Here is a 13,763-nt window from a genome sequence, read left to right on the forward strand (position 1 = left end):
TCAAAAATGCGCCCTCTTGAATTGGAGATTTGAATCGCTTCAATAAATTAAATATACGACATTTGAAAACATTTACATGCTACGAAAATGAAAAATACGACAAAAATTTGTAGCATGTAACACTAGTGAAAGTTAGCAAAAGTTAATTAGGCAAACGTCGAGGTAGCGATATCAACAATGATTGGGGATTATCTATACTTGTAATATGGGATTCTTTCTGTTTGAGCTTTCATGGAAAGCCCGCTTGATGCATGGCAATATGATAACATATTTTGGAACTAAAACCCATTTATGGTAGTAATTACTATTTGACCAATTGGGTGGATCATACCATCACTAGTTTTAGAACCATAAGAGTCCATTGCTGCCTCTCAACAATGCTGAGAGAATTTATTCCATCGATCTGCTGCATTGGCCTACCTCAAAGCCAATCCTAATTAGATTCAATTTCCAAGTTCCTAGTATATATTGATTGACATGAACTTTTCAATGACCAACATAGAACCTTAGCAAATAATTTTCGTGGCATACGAAGCAATCTCGCAAAGAACACCAGAAGTTTCTCAAAACATTGCGGTTATATAGATCAATATGTATGTACCCAGCTATCCTTATGATAGTGTGGTGCACTGTAGTTTGAATGATGCAAAACAGTGCTAGATGCCTTCCCTTTTTAGTTTTAAAATCATGAATACAGAAGATTAGTGGGAGTGTGAAAAAGGGAGAGAGCAAGTTTTGTTTAAAACTAAAACAATAGCAAAGACATGAGCAAATGTCCTAAAGTCAATTCAAAGACAACTATCAAAACTGTATAGCAATAATCAAGAGGAAGTAAAAGATACAAATAACATGGTAAATAATTAGTTACCAGCCTTGCAGTTTGTTAATTGTCATAGCTCATAAATTTTATCCTGAACAACAAAAAAGAGTCAGAGTTGTGTTCTCTCTAGGGTAAATGTTGGTAGATTTGGTCATTCACCAAGGACATGCAATTTTCTGTATGGTTTATAAGCATGCAAAACAGTTGGTATATACCAGGGATGGGCAAACACTTTAACTTGTGGGCCACTTTGGGTTATACAATTTGAAGAAGGGGCCACAGTAGTACATCGACTGCTGAGCCAAAATGATATAATAAAGCGTTGCTTGTGTGCAAACCTCATTATACAGTGAGCAAATGCAAATTAAAGTTCAACAAGTTTCTCTAACATTGAATACTGCATTTTTCAAATGTGAAAAATAAATGGTCTAAATAGGCCTATATTAGAAAAGAACACTAAGATCTATCAACCATGGAGATTGCATGTTTTCTAATATTTAATTGAAGGCACCAAGTATGAAAAATATTAAAATTTGTTGAACTGTTGATGAATATTACTTTCAACTTCAAAACATTACAACCCAACAAAATTGACGACCAACCTCAATCTATCCTGCTCCGCCGCAGTGTTTAATTAAAGAAGCGCCCTTTTAACCATTCCATTTTTTAACACAGCAGAAAAACTCCAAATATCAGTGAGATCAGCGTTGTTGGTCTCTTTTTTTTGCCAGTACATCAACACTTGTAGTTAGTTTTGTTGTCAAAATTCTCAGGATAGATAGGTGTTGATCAGTTAATTTGGATCTGTGACGAGCTTTATTAATGTTTATGATTTTGGATGTCTGCCCAAGAATGTAGGTCGAGTCGAACAACACCAGCATCTGCACCATTCTCCGCATGGTTGGAAACCTGCCTTCAATAAGTTAAGCGTAGAAGTTATCCAGTTTAGAGGAGTTACACTTCTTCATTGAAACGGAATCGGACTGAAGGTTGATCAATTCCAATTGCAGCTCTGGTGGTGCTGTTTCAGGGTCTTATGATAATGGGCAGAAGACCAAACTGAAGCGACTTATTAATTTTTCAAAATCTGAGAATCACTGACAAAATTCTCTGTGCAGGTCGTCCATTGTTTTGCAGGATTTCTTTGTTTTTAGAGTCTCTTCCTACAGAGATAATACGATTGTCTATGTGAAAGGAATTGGCCATGATCGCAATTGAACCTTACGAAAAACTGAAAATAGAAGTTCAACAAAACACAAAAAACCGTCGTGTTTCATAGAGTTAATAGAATTCGAGTTTCAAAAAATACGACCTTTAGTGAGTGCATACGGGGTGAGGCATATGATGTCTTGGATACCTTGTATAGCTCAGTGAATCTAAAAACTTGCGGTTGCAATCTCGGTCAGTTCAAATCAATCAGAAAGCAGAATTTTAATTGCTATAGCTGGACAAACTGAGAAATATATAAATACTAGCCGGGCTACCCGGCATTGCCTGGGTAGTAAAGAAGTCATTGGACATAAATTGGTTTATATTTAACATAAATAACAACATTTGCCATTCTAACTTTCAAACTACATATCATGAGATAAGTGTTTTGTGTAGTTTAAATAAATTAATAGATTATTAGTTTCAAACTTTGTCAAACAGCTGCAACTTTGAACTTTATATCATGAGGAAACGATTTTGTGCACAACAGGTTCTTTTCTTTCGATGCCTTAGACAATGTGTAACTTCTGAGAATACATGTATTTAACAGATTGATAAAAAATATGACAGAATATGGTAGTATTTTGTAGTTGAAATTTTATTAGAACGATGTCTGCCAAAATTGGTTGAATGAAAAATCGGAATGATGAAAAATTGGAAAATGGTTGAATAAAGATTGGAAACTAAGTAATAGGATAGGAAAACCGTGATAGGAAAATGAATGTTTAAACTTAAACTCGACATTATACTCCAACTATGTTTAAAAATGCAAGTTAAAATAAAAAAGATAATGCAACAAACTTTAAAGCCTTATATTATAAACTTCAAAAGTTATACTAAGTTTATAAATTTAATGTAATAAGAGAATGTAAATCTATATCTATCTATATATACATTTCTCAAAGTATGTAAATTTGTGTAAATATAAAAGAGTGAGGAATAACTGATACTTGTAATCTTACACGATAAGTTTTACAGTAAATCTCACAGATAATCTTACAGATAATCTTACAGTAATCTTACAAATGTTTGTTGTAAAATGTGAAATTTATTACTAATTACTAATTGGTTAGGTTTAAAATGAAAGATGCAAAAGCTAATACACGAAGCAAGCGCTGATAGGAACATACAAACAAAGATGTTTTAATTTGAACTAAAAGATATAACATAAAAAGATTGTTTAAACGAACAAAATATTTATTCCTATTTAATGATTGTGGAGCACAAAGTACCAAAACAGAATCCATAAACATACTGTAGCTGGAAAAAAGTATTCTGAGCAGCTGGAATAAATAAGTAGAGAACTAAATGAAGATGTGAAATAAATAGCAAGTATGTAAATGGTCTACATGAGCTGAACTAAGTATTTTCACCTTAGCTTCATACATTGACCTACATAAATTGCTATTTCATTTAGAATGTCAATACTTAGACAAAGAGAAAACAAGAGATCATCTAAAACTCTGTGCCATACAACTGATGCACAATTTCATATATATGTACTTGCAGACCATATTGACTTCAATGGTGATCAATTTAGATAAATGTTTCAAGTTTTGTTGCAGGTTTTTCCTATATACATAATGTTTATGCAATTCTTTACACAATCAATAATAGATAATCCCTGTAACTTTATACCAATACTAGCTGTGTTACCCAGTCTTGGCCGGGTAACACAGCTAGTATTGGTATAAATTCTTTGGAAAGAAAATTGCCATTTACCATTCTAACTTTCAAACTACACATCATGAGAGAAGTGTTTTGGGTAGTTGAAATAAATTAAGAAAGAAAATAAACACAACTGTAAAGGTTTTCAAACCACTGTAAATTAAAAATCTTATAACTTTCAGCGACGTATATCTTTTAACAACGCACAGTTGAACCTCGGTTCTCAAACATAATCCGTTCCAGAAGGTTGTTCGAAAACTGAATTGTTCGAGATCCAAAACAATTTTTCATTAGAATAAATTTACATAAATTTTAATGCGTTCCAAGGCAAAAAAACAACTTCGGTAAAGTATTTTTTCAACATTTTACACCATAAACTGTACTGTATACTGCACACAATAAATAGAAGCGGGTAGATATAGATCATGTTTAATTTTAACAAGTTTTTTTTATCTATGTTGATAAAAAAAGAAAACATAAGTAAACATTTTGTATGTCTGGCTCTTAAAACATCAAAAACATTAAAGGTTAAGATACAATACTAAAAATGCAGAAATTGATAATGAGACATCAAAAATGAAACAAATCAGTTACATCAAAAATCATAGGAAAAATAAAATATAAACAGCAATGACACGTTTACTTTACATCTTCAAAGGAGAATCCTCCTCCAACACAATTTAGTGTAACTCGACTGGCGGAGTCATCTCCCTAGCAAATTTCTGTGGTAGAGGAGACGTCGTCCCAGATGGTTCTGCCCTTTTTGTAAAGAATTTATGAAGCGTAAAATGCTTATCCATTTATTAACGAATTTTCCCATGCTGTTTCCGGAGCTGTTCGAATTCCAATGCGCATGCTCTGGTTTGGTCGAAAGCCAAATTTATGTTCGAGCTTCGAGACGAAGAAATCTCAAAATCTTTGGACGAAAACCGAGTTGGTCGAAAACTAAGTTGGTCAAGAACTGAAGCGGTTGAGAACCGAAGCGTTCGAGAACAGAACCGTTCGAAAAGCATTTCCACTGTATATAATCAGTACACAAATCGCCACATTCTAAGTTTGAGATAAATTATTGTCAATATCGTGGGGCTGAATAAATTGAATCTAATGAAAAAAAAATGAATAAGCATTGTGTTGCATATACAGTCAAACATGGATAACTCGAACTTCACGGGACCGAGCAAAAATGTTCGAGTTATCAGAGCGTTCAAGTTATCAGAGCACTGTCACAAGTCCATGTATTTATTTATTAGTAAATGCATGTACATATACAAACTATAATATAAATTAAAAGCATAAATGGCTTGTTTCAAATTAAATGCTTCTAATGTAAAATTTAACTCTTTTATCAAAAAGTATAGAGATTTTTCTATCACTTGAGATTGGTTTGTTGTTTGAGGTGATGTTATTGCCAGGACGTTTTTTAGATTAAAATTGGAAAAACTTGATCGTAGTTGAAATGCTCAGAAGAAAAGACATGTGTTTCTTTTGAGTGTTTTAGCCAAGATAAATTTTGCCGATTTTTCTTGAACTTAATGCGAAGGTTAACTCACTTTTTCTTGCTTCCGAAAGGTCATCGCTAAGTGGGTGTTTGGTAAAAATAAAATTTCACCAAACCTTTAGAAAAGTCGTTGACAAAAATATTTTGTCGATTGTGGTAATAACGACGCCTATGAATTACGAAAAGTTGAGGTTTACCTCTATGGCTTGGAATAAAGTGATTTTCTAAAGCGATAACAACCGGCGCGGTAGCCGTTGGGCAAAAAACTGTTCGAGTTAACAGAGTTGAGGTCGTGTTATCTAAAGCAATTCATCATTACGTGGGAATGAACCAAAAAATCCGTTCGAGTAAACCATGTGTTCGAGCTATCCGAGGGCGAGTTATCCATGTTTGACTGTACTTAGGTCCCAAAATATTTCTGAATAGGAGCATCGTAACTCGTGGACCCAAGGCTAAACAAAATTAGCATACACATGATATATCCGTTATATGAGAATGTATCTTACTAATGTCTTACTACTAGTTCTAGCTCAGTGAGAAAGCTCCTGGATAAGAAACTTGTCGATGCATTCGTCGTAAGTTCAAATCCATTGAAATGCGGAATTTTAATATCAAGATTTTAATAGCTATAGCTGAAATGACAAACAGATCCACAGACGACAGACACACTTTGAGAAATATATATACAGACTAGGGGAATGCCCGACGTTGCATGACTAATAAAACAATTACCCAATGAATTTGAGTAGGCCTAACTTACCCAAGTACCCTAAGCTAGAAGTCTTAAATTATTTACTAAAACAATAGCGGTGTTTAAAGCCAGTTCAATAATTGTTATGTCTAAACATCAACTGTGCTAGTTAATAACATCAAGCGCTTAAGTGTGAGTAATTCAACTAATGTAATCACAATAATTGATCGACACAGTCCGTTAAGCGATCGAAGTGTAGTTTAGATTGCCGGTCTTGAGACCTGACGGTACCGGGATCAAATCCTCTGCAAAGCAGATTTTTCATAAATAGAATTTAATCACTGTAGCTGTACACAAAGATGAGAAACATAGAGCCAAACACTAAAATTTATATATAGAGAGAGTTGTTCAAGATCATTCAGCCTAACTTCACTGTTGTCCCGGACTTTTGATCCCATGGCATCTGATTACCTGTGAAGAATGTCTTCAAGAGTTGCGGGCCCTTCAACCGTTCACTCTCCTTTTTCCTTCTGTGCTTCTTCCTACTGACGACATATTTCTGTGTTGATACTTTGAGGTGAGAAACTGTGCAAAATGACAATTATGACATGTTAGTGTAATCAATCAGAAGCAAGCGTAAAGTAATTAGTGTTAATTGTTGTCTAATGTGTAGCCATGACTCATGTCATGCCAATTAACCTTTTTGCCAATATGAATAGAGTTTAGACCTTTATGCATTAACTTTAACGGGCAAATCTATAATTCAAGCATATCAAATGATGACCACTTGCGAGTTATTGTGCTTTTTGGTTGTTTATGATTACACCTTGTTTATCAGAATTGGCACGAAAAAATAAAATTGATTTAAATCTTGATTTTTTAGGCTAAAATCGGATTTATCAATATATAGAAATCTCAGTGTGTGTGTGTCACCTGTGATTTCATGATTCGGTCTGTCCAGCTATAGCTATTAAAATATTGGAATTGAAAGCTCACATCACGCTGAATTGGAACTAACGACGAGTGCAACCGCTAGTTTGTAGACCAATCATCTAACCGCAAGCCTACCAAGGTTCATACAGTTCCATCGCTCATACTATATGCTATATACCCTTTTTCAGATTGCACACGCTAAATGATGAATTAATTGATACATTGCACCCACGGGTTACGATGCCCCAGTTATAAAACATTTTTTACCCAACTATGAAACACTATGCGTTTTCATCTTTGCCATTCTAGGTGGGGCAAATTTGTTTTTTGCCAAACGATATCGCAAAAAATTTATTTCAAAGTTGAAATTTGGTGATTGTTGTACTGATAATGAAAAAATAACAAAAATGCCCATATGCTATTCACCGAAATTTCTTCCACAGCGCCAGAAATAAATATACATTGCTCGCTATTTCAGGTCAGCTATATATTATGGTAAATATGGTATTTCAGGTCAGCTCATTATGGTAAAAACGAATTCGCTAACAGATCAATGATAAAATTTTAGTTGAGTGTTTGAAGTTTAGTAAAATCTAAACATATATGTAGCTCTCAAAGTTTGTGCGTCATGTGTTAACCAGTGTGTCCAGTTATAGCTATAAAAATCTTAGGATGAAAAGCTTGCTTTATGGTGGATTTGAACTCACAGAGATTGCCACCGAAAGCTTCCATTCACATATTTAATAGAGATGCCCCGATTCTAACTTCACCAGCCGATTCAGATACCGATCCGATATACCGATTCTTATAGAAAAATAATCCGATTCAGATACCGATTCAGATCTTTTGTATTGCATAGATAATCATTAATTTTATTATGCAAATATAAATTTAATGCAAAGAAAATATAAATATTGATGCATTTATTTGTTTGTATTTATGGAAAAAGATATACATGTATATTAAATTCACATACTGACATACCGTGCATCTAGTAACAAAACAGTCCATGTTTCTTGTAATCTGCTATTAATAATGGTAATTACTGTTAGCGGTACATCTTTCTCTGTGATAATGAAGTCTGTCTTCTACTGCTGAACGAACTGATGCACCGGTACAAGTTTAGAGCAAATAAACGTTTATTTAAATTACCGTTAGCGATTCAATTATCTCAGTGAGACGTCCTTATCTTCCATCACTAGCGATGTAGCCAGTCGTACTGAAAAAGGATTCACTTGCAACAGATGATGGAGGACAGGCTAAATACCGATAAGCCACTCAGGTTATTTTATGCGATGCAAACGATACATCATATCATCAGGATCAAGAGAGATACGTAAATAACTTTATGCATTGACTGCTCAAATTACTTTCGTGATGCTAGTACATAGAAATGTTACACCGCACGCATTCTTGTTTCCATCATGGGTCTCTTGTTCGTGATTGGCTGCAATAAATCATATCGCTGTAATTGGGAAATACTGCACTTGTTGATTACGTCCGGTCTAAAGCCAAAAGATTCCTCGGCTGTGTTGACGTTTATCAGGCTATAGACATGAAATAGATTGTGTGACAGGTGTGGAATTCATTAGGTGAAAGTAAGGAACTTGCAGCTGATGATTTTTGATTAGTGCAGCAGGCTAAAATACGGTTTTCTGCTAAATAGTTGATCTACAAAAAGTATCTGAAGTTTCCGATTTTTTAAGAAAATATCGGCCGATACCGATTCAGATACTTAACACCCATATTGGCACTGATGCCGATTCCGATATTGAAATCGGGGCAACTCTAATATTTAACCACTTAGCTATAGTAACAGTCTTTACTAGTCTATTGTAGTGCTGCACGATAAAGCGATATAATTCGATGTGACGATATATTTCAATGGATGATTTTATATTGGGTCAGTTTTCAAATCGATATGAATATAGAAGCCGATATTTTATCAAAATATCGGCTTATTTTATTTTGCACAACTAGAGTTGTCTGTTCTCCTTATTGTAAAGAGGGAACAACTCCTGTTTTTCAATCGATATTAACCAATATTTTATCATATTGGTCATTTTAATGTCTAACACTATATATCGAAAGAAAACAACTCAAATGTGTTGTATAATCGAGTTGGTGGGCCGCGGGCTACGCTAATGTCTGAGGTCATGGTAGTTACAGGTAGTTGCAAGAGGTTACGAGAAGTTACAAGTGGTCAATGATGCGGTAGTCTCAAGGCAAGTATATAACCGTGGGGATGGGAAGGGGCCTTCTTCGCTTCAATCACATGTAAGTGTCATATTTATACAACATGGCGCAGTTGACGAAGCTCTGATTTTTTTTTCTTGTGCTTTATCATTAGCGATAATTTTTCTGGTTACGGGTTAAGTTTAACGGTTGATTAGACCCTCTCACGGGCGTGCAGGTGTGGTGACGTGAGGTAGGGTGGTGTTGTGAGGCTGTGAGGTGTCGTAGCGGCGAAGCATCGGTGTTGGAGAGGTGTAGATATTTATTACGTGTTCGGAGGTGAGAATTACATTAAATTTATATGAGTGAGGTAGAGTAAATTGGTGGCGAGAGATATAACGGGTGGCGTAGGGATGGAGAGTGGTTTTCCGAAGCTGGTGTTTGGTGAGCACGGTGATGGCTCGTGGGAACGATTTATAGAAGAACTGAATTTGTGTATTGAGAATGCTGTCGACAGGAGAGGTTATGTAGATGATGAAGATGGCAATAGAGTACCTATCATGAGAGGTAGAGCTAGGTTAGTGCCACTATTGAGAGCTTTGGGCACAGTGGTAGAGAAGTATTGAGGAGTGCAGAGTTTAACGTAGATGGTGCAAATTCTACTTATGAGGAGGCAGTGGAGGTTTTTGCAGGATTATTATGGTAGACAAGAGAGTATGTTCGTAAAGGGGCATAAGTTTCTGACAGCTAGGCAGGCACTTTGAGAAAGTGATAGAGAATATTTACAACTGGCAGAGAGTTTAAGCAGATATGCAGAGGTGGCTAATAATAATGATAGGGTAAGGTTTGCCCTTATAGTAGCGGTTAACGGGTTGAGAGATAGAGAAGTAAGCAGAGATTGGATGAGGAACGCCAATCTTACTTGGGGGTTATTACATGAGGCCAACAACTCGGATAGATTTTTGAGAACTGACGGTAGAAGTACCAATTTAAAAAGTGAGGTTAAGATGGAAGTAGCAAAGGTATCAGAGTTTGATAGCCGAGCACAGTACCGGAGTAATGATAGAGATAGAAGCTATGATTCAGTGGGTAGATCTTCCCCTAGAGGTAGCCCGAGGAGTAGTAGAAGGTATTATGGTAGTGAGGAGCATGATACTAGTAGATATGGGACAAGAGGCCGGGAGTATAACAAGGACAGTGACACTAGGAAGTATAGAGACGATAGCAGGGAGAGGCATTCTCTAAATATAAAGCAAATAATAGAGAAGGCAGTGAAGATAGAGTATGCGACAATTGCAAACGTAGTGGCCATGAGATGAAGAGTTGTCCCTCCATTAAATGTTTTTATTGTGAAAGGCGAGGACATGTATCTCGTTATTGTAGGGATAAGTGAGGAGATGTAGGTTACGACAGACGAGGTAGCAGCAGGAGGCCAGGATGTAGTCGGGACAATAGCTATGAGCGATATGGTAGCAGGGATAGTAGTAGGGAGAGGTACAGGGGCCGAGAAAGCCCCCGTGAGATGAGAGACAAATTGAGTAGGTACAGGGACATCAGTATAGATAGGTTTGAGGGGGAGAAGTATAAGGAGAGGCACGAGATGAGCCGGTATGATGAAGGGTACCGGGATAATAGCCAGGGCAGAAGTGTTAGATTCTCTGGTTATAAAGATAAATATGGTGAAGATCAATGACTAGGCCAGGGAATTGTGCAGTATTTAGAAGTTAATGGAGCAAATGTAGAGTTTACGTTTGATACTGGGGCTGAGGTGTCTATAGTAACCAAGGCAACAGCCAATAAGTTGAACCAACGGTTAAAGAAACTGTCGACAGTTTTAGAAACTGCTGATGGTAGTGAGTTAAAAGTAGTTGGAAGTGTAATAGTTCATTTTGTAAGTAAAGACAGGCATATGGATGCTGAAGTTTATGTAGTGAAAGGATTGAGAACAAGCTTCTTGGGCATAACTGAGTTGAAGCAGCTTAAATTATTTGCTGTTGTAAACGCGTTATGCGAAAGTAAGTTTGATTCTGTTAAGGGGTGTAGAAGTATTGAGCCAGTTAAGCCGTTTTTGTCGAGAACCATTATCGCTGAGTCAAGTTATGTTTCAGATAATGTCGAGTTGCAAAACCTAACAAATAAGTCTGACAAAGAGCACGATGTTAAGAAAGGCCACACAGGTCAAGATTGGTGGACTTGTGAAACCAAGGGAGTAAAGAGTAGCGGATACGCAGAAATTAGTAGTCGAGGGGGACAGCCCAAAGCACTAGAGAGGTGCAAGTGTCTATGGTGTATGATAGAAAACACAGTCATGATGAGGTAAGTGATGGTGCTAAGAAAGTAGCTGAACCAGTATCTGTAATGGAAAAGGTCTGCTCTTTTTTAGCTGAGGTATCCAGAAATGGAATGCTAGACAGAGATGGTCATCAGAGAAAGGTAGCAGAGATTGAAAGAGAGAAAAAGGAGGTGCGGAGGAAGTCAAAGGAGAAATTAGCTAGAAAATTGATTTGTATTTAGCATATACATTTGTATAACAACATTTGCCCTTCTAACTTTTAAACTGCATATCATGAGAGAAGTGTTTTGCGTATTTGAAATAAATTAAGAGAGAAAATAAAAACAACTTTAAAGGTTTTCAAACTTTGTCAAACAACTGTAACTTTCAAACTTCATATCATGAGAAAATGATTTTGTGCAGGACAGGATCTTTTCTTTGGAAGCATTAGACAATGTGCAACTTCTGAGGATACATGTATTTAACAGATTAATAAAAAATATGACAGAATATGGTAGTATTTTGTAGTTGAAATTTTATTAGAACAATGTCTGCTAAAATGGTTGAATGAAAAATTCATACTAATAATAAAGAATGGAAACTAATTCAGTTTCTAATTAGTAAACTAATTAAACTCACAGTATGAGACTGAATTTATTTCATACAGATAGGCAGTTACTTGTAATCTATCAGTTTATTGTAGCAGTTTAAAGCAAAGTTACAATGTGTACTTAATACTGTCAAGTTTAACAGTTAAACCCGCAGGCAGATGCCAATCTAACACCAGATGATTATAATTATGGCTTATCTGCACATTACTCTATCTAGTTATCCCGTTAATTAGTTATGATAAGTATTTACAGGCTATAAATTGAAGACAACTAGAGAGCACATGAACTCACCAAAGTACTTAGGCTTGCGACTTGTTGCAGGGCTCGTCGGTACGTCTACCTCTGAGTGTTGTCCAACTTCAAGTCTGTGGAGCTCTCCGAGATTGGGAGCTGCATGTTTCTTATTCTAAAATCAACCACTCAGAGGCAGTATCTAGAAACTGGTAGGCTGTCTTGACCCTTATTTGAGCCATAAGGGATCCAATGCTGTGTGTCTTTCAAGGTTAAATTATTCATTCTTACATCAGCATTGGTTCCGTTGAAGTATTTATAATTAGATGGTAATACTTAGTTCATATGATATGCCAGTCATGAATCATGGACTTTGTTTCGGAAGGGCAACTGCGTTAGCTATAGCCTACTATGTATAATTTGTAGTCCTTTGTTTCTATGTGCTAATCAGGTATACTAATTTTGCACATATCAACATGCCAAAAAGTCATGAAAAGGAGCTGCTAAGTGTGCAACAACTTAATAACATTAACATGCATGTGCAATTGTTAAATAAAAAATTAACACCCTTCTAGATAAGGTATTGAGCAAAAAAGAAGTACATTTCATGTCAAATCACTTTACCAACGCAGTATGCAGAAATGCCTTAAATCAGGTACAACCCATTGCACATGGAATGTTCTTGCTGATGTTGACAATGGTTTTACATCACACTCAAAACCTTTCACTGTAATCATTTTACTTGCAAGCATCAACTGTGTAGTCTCCCCTTTTGGCTCCGTTAATAATAACCCAACGTGGTACCAATAAAACCGGTACAATGTACATGTACTTAGATTTCTCATGACTAACAGCATCGGTCACACTAAGAAGAATGTGGTAAATATTTCAGTGTATTTTATATCGGCCACTCTCATTCGTACTTTGTTCGAACATGCAGATAGCTCTACTCCACCAATTCATATAAAGAAAATTATCAACATCGAAAAATCGATTGAAATAAAAAATCCGATTTTTTTATTAAATAATCAAGACGCGTTACAGCCTTGTTTTAAAAATATATGTTGCAACAAATTCTCTTGCAAACTACGCGAAGCAACGAAAATATAAATTGAATAAATACGTGTACCATTAATTAGATGAAATGTGGTTTCCGAAACTTATTTACTCGCTTTTCTTGTTTTTAGATTAGGCCCAAGTATAGCAATACAGAGAAATCGGTTGTCATTATGCCATACCTCTATAAGGGTATTCGTATTGTCGTATTTTTGCTTCAGAAAGAACGGACAGATATGATACGTTCTCTATTGTCCAATACCGATGACCATTGAACTAAAATCCTCAATGCCAATGACTGCCGTCTGAGCTGCCGACCTCGTTTTGACGAAGCTTGTAGTCTGAATTCCTTACTTGCTCAGCCTAAACCGTACGCCAATTTTCAGAGGTCAAGCTATAAAAACGCGAGTGTGATGCCCTTCGCCGTATCTTTTTGTCGTGCACTTGTTTAAAGGTGAGCTAAAATGTAGAGATGTAATGATGGAATGTGGGGGTTTAACAGAGGCAAGAATATGTACTGATGGACATTTTGAGTTTATTTTTTATGCTTTAGCTAATATTGCAGTTGCCCTTTTCATAAAACGTAGCTTGAATAATTT

General features: G+C 35.9%; 1 long non-coding RNA gene across 2 annotated transcripts; it reads right to left on the reverse strand.

The window, feature by feature from the left end:
* Positions 1 to 682: 682 nt before the first annotated feature.
* LOC137402180 (uncharacterized) lies at positions 683 to 13,554 on the reverse strand. 2 transcript variants are annotated; one of them, XR_010979485.1, is made up of 4 exons: positions 13,347 to 13,554; positions 12,169 to 12,283; positions 6,358 to 6,471; positions 683 to 1,983 (listed from the first exon to the last, which is right to left on the reverse strand). It is a non-coding gene; the product is annotated as an uncharacterized lncRNA (long non-coding RNA). The 2 variants fall into 2 exon arrangements; XR_010979484.1 differs by lacking the exon at positions 13,347 to 13,554 and having other exon boundaries at positions 12,169 to 12,995.
* Between the last annotated feature and the right edge of the window lie 209 nt (positions 13,555 to 13,763).

The sequence above is a fragment of the Watersipora subatra genome, chromosome 8, assembly GCF_963576615.1.
Source record: "Watersipora subatra chromosome 8, tzWatSuba1.1, whole genome shotgun sequence".
NCBI classification, from domain to species: domain Eukaryota; kingdom Metazoa; phylum Bryozoa; class Gymnolaemata; order Cheilostomatida; family Watersiporidae; genus Watersipora; species Watersipora subatra.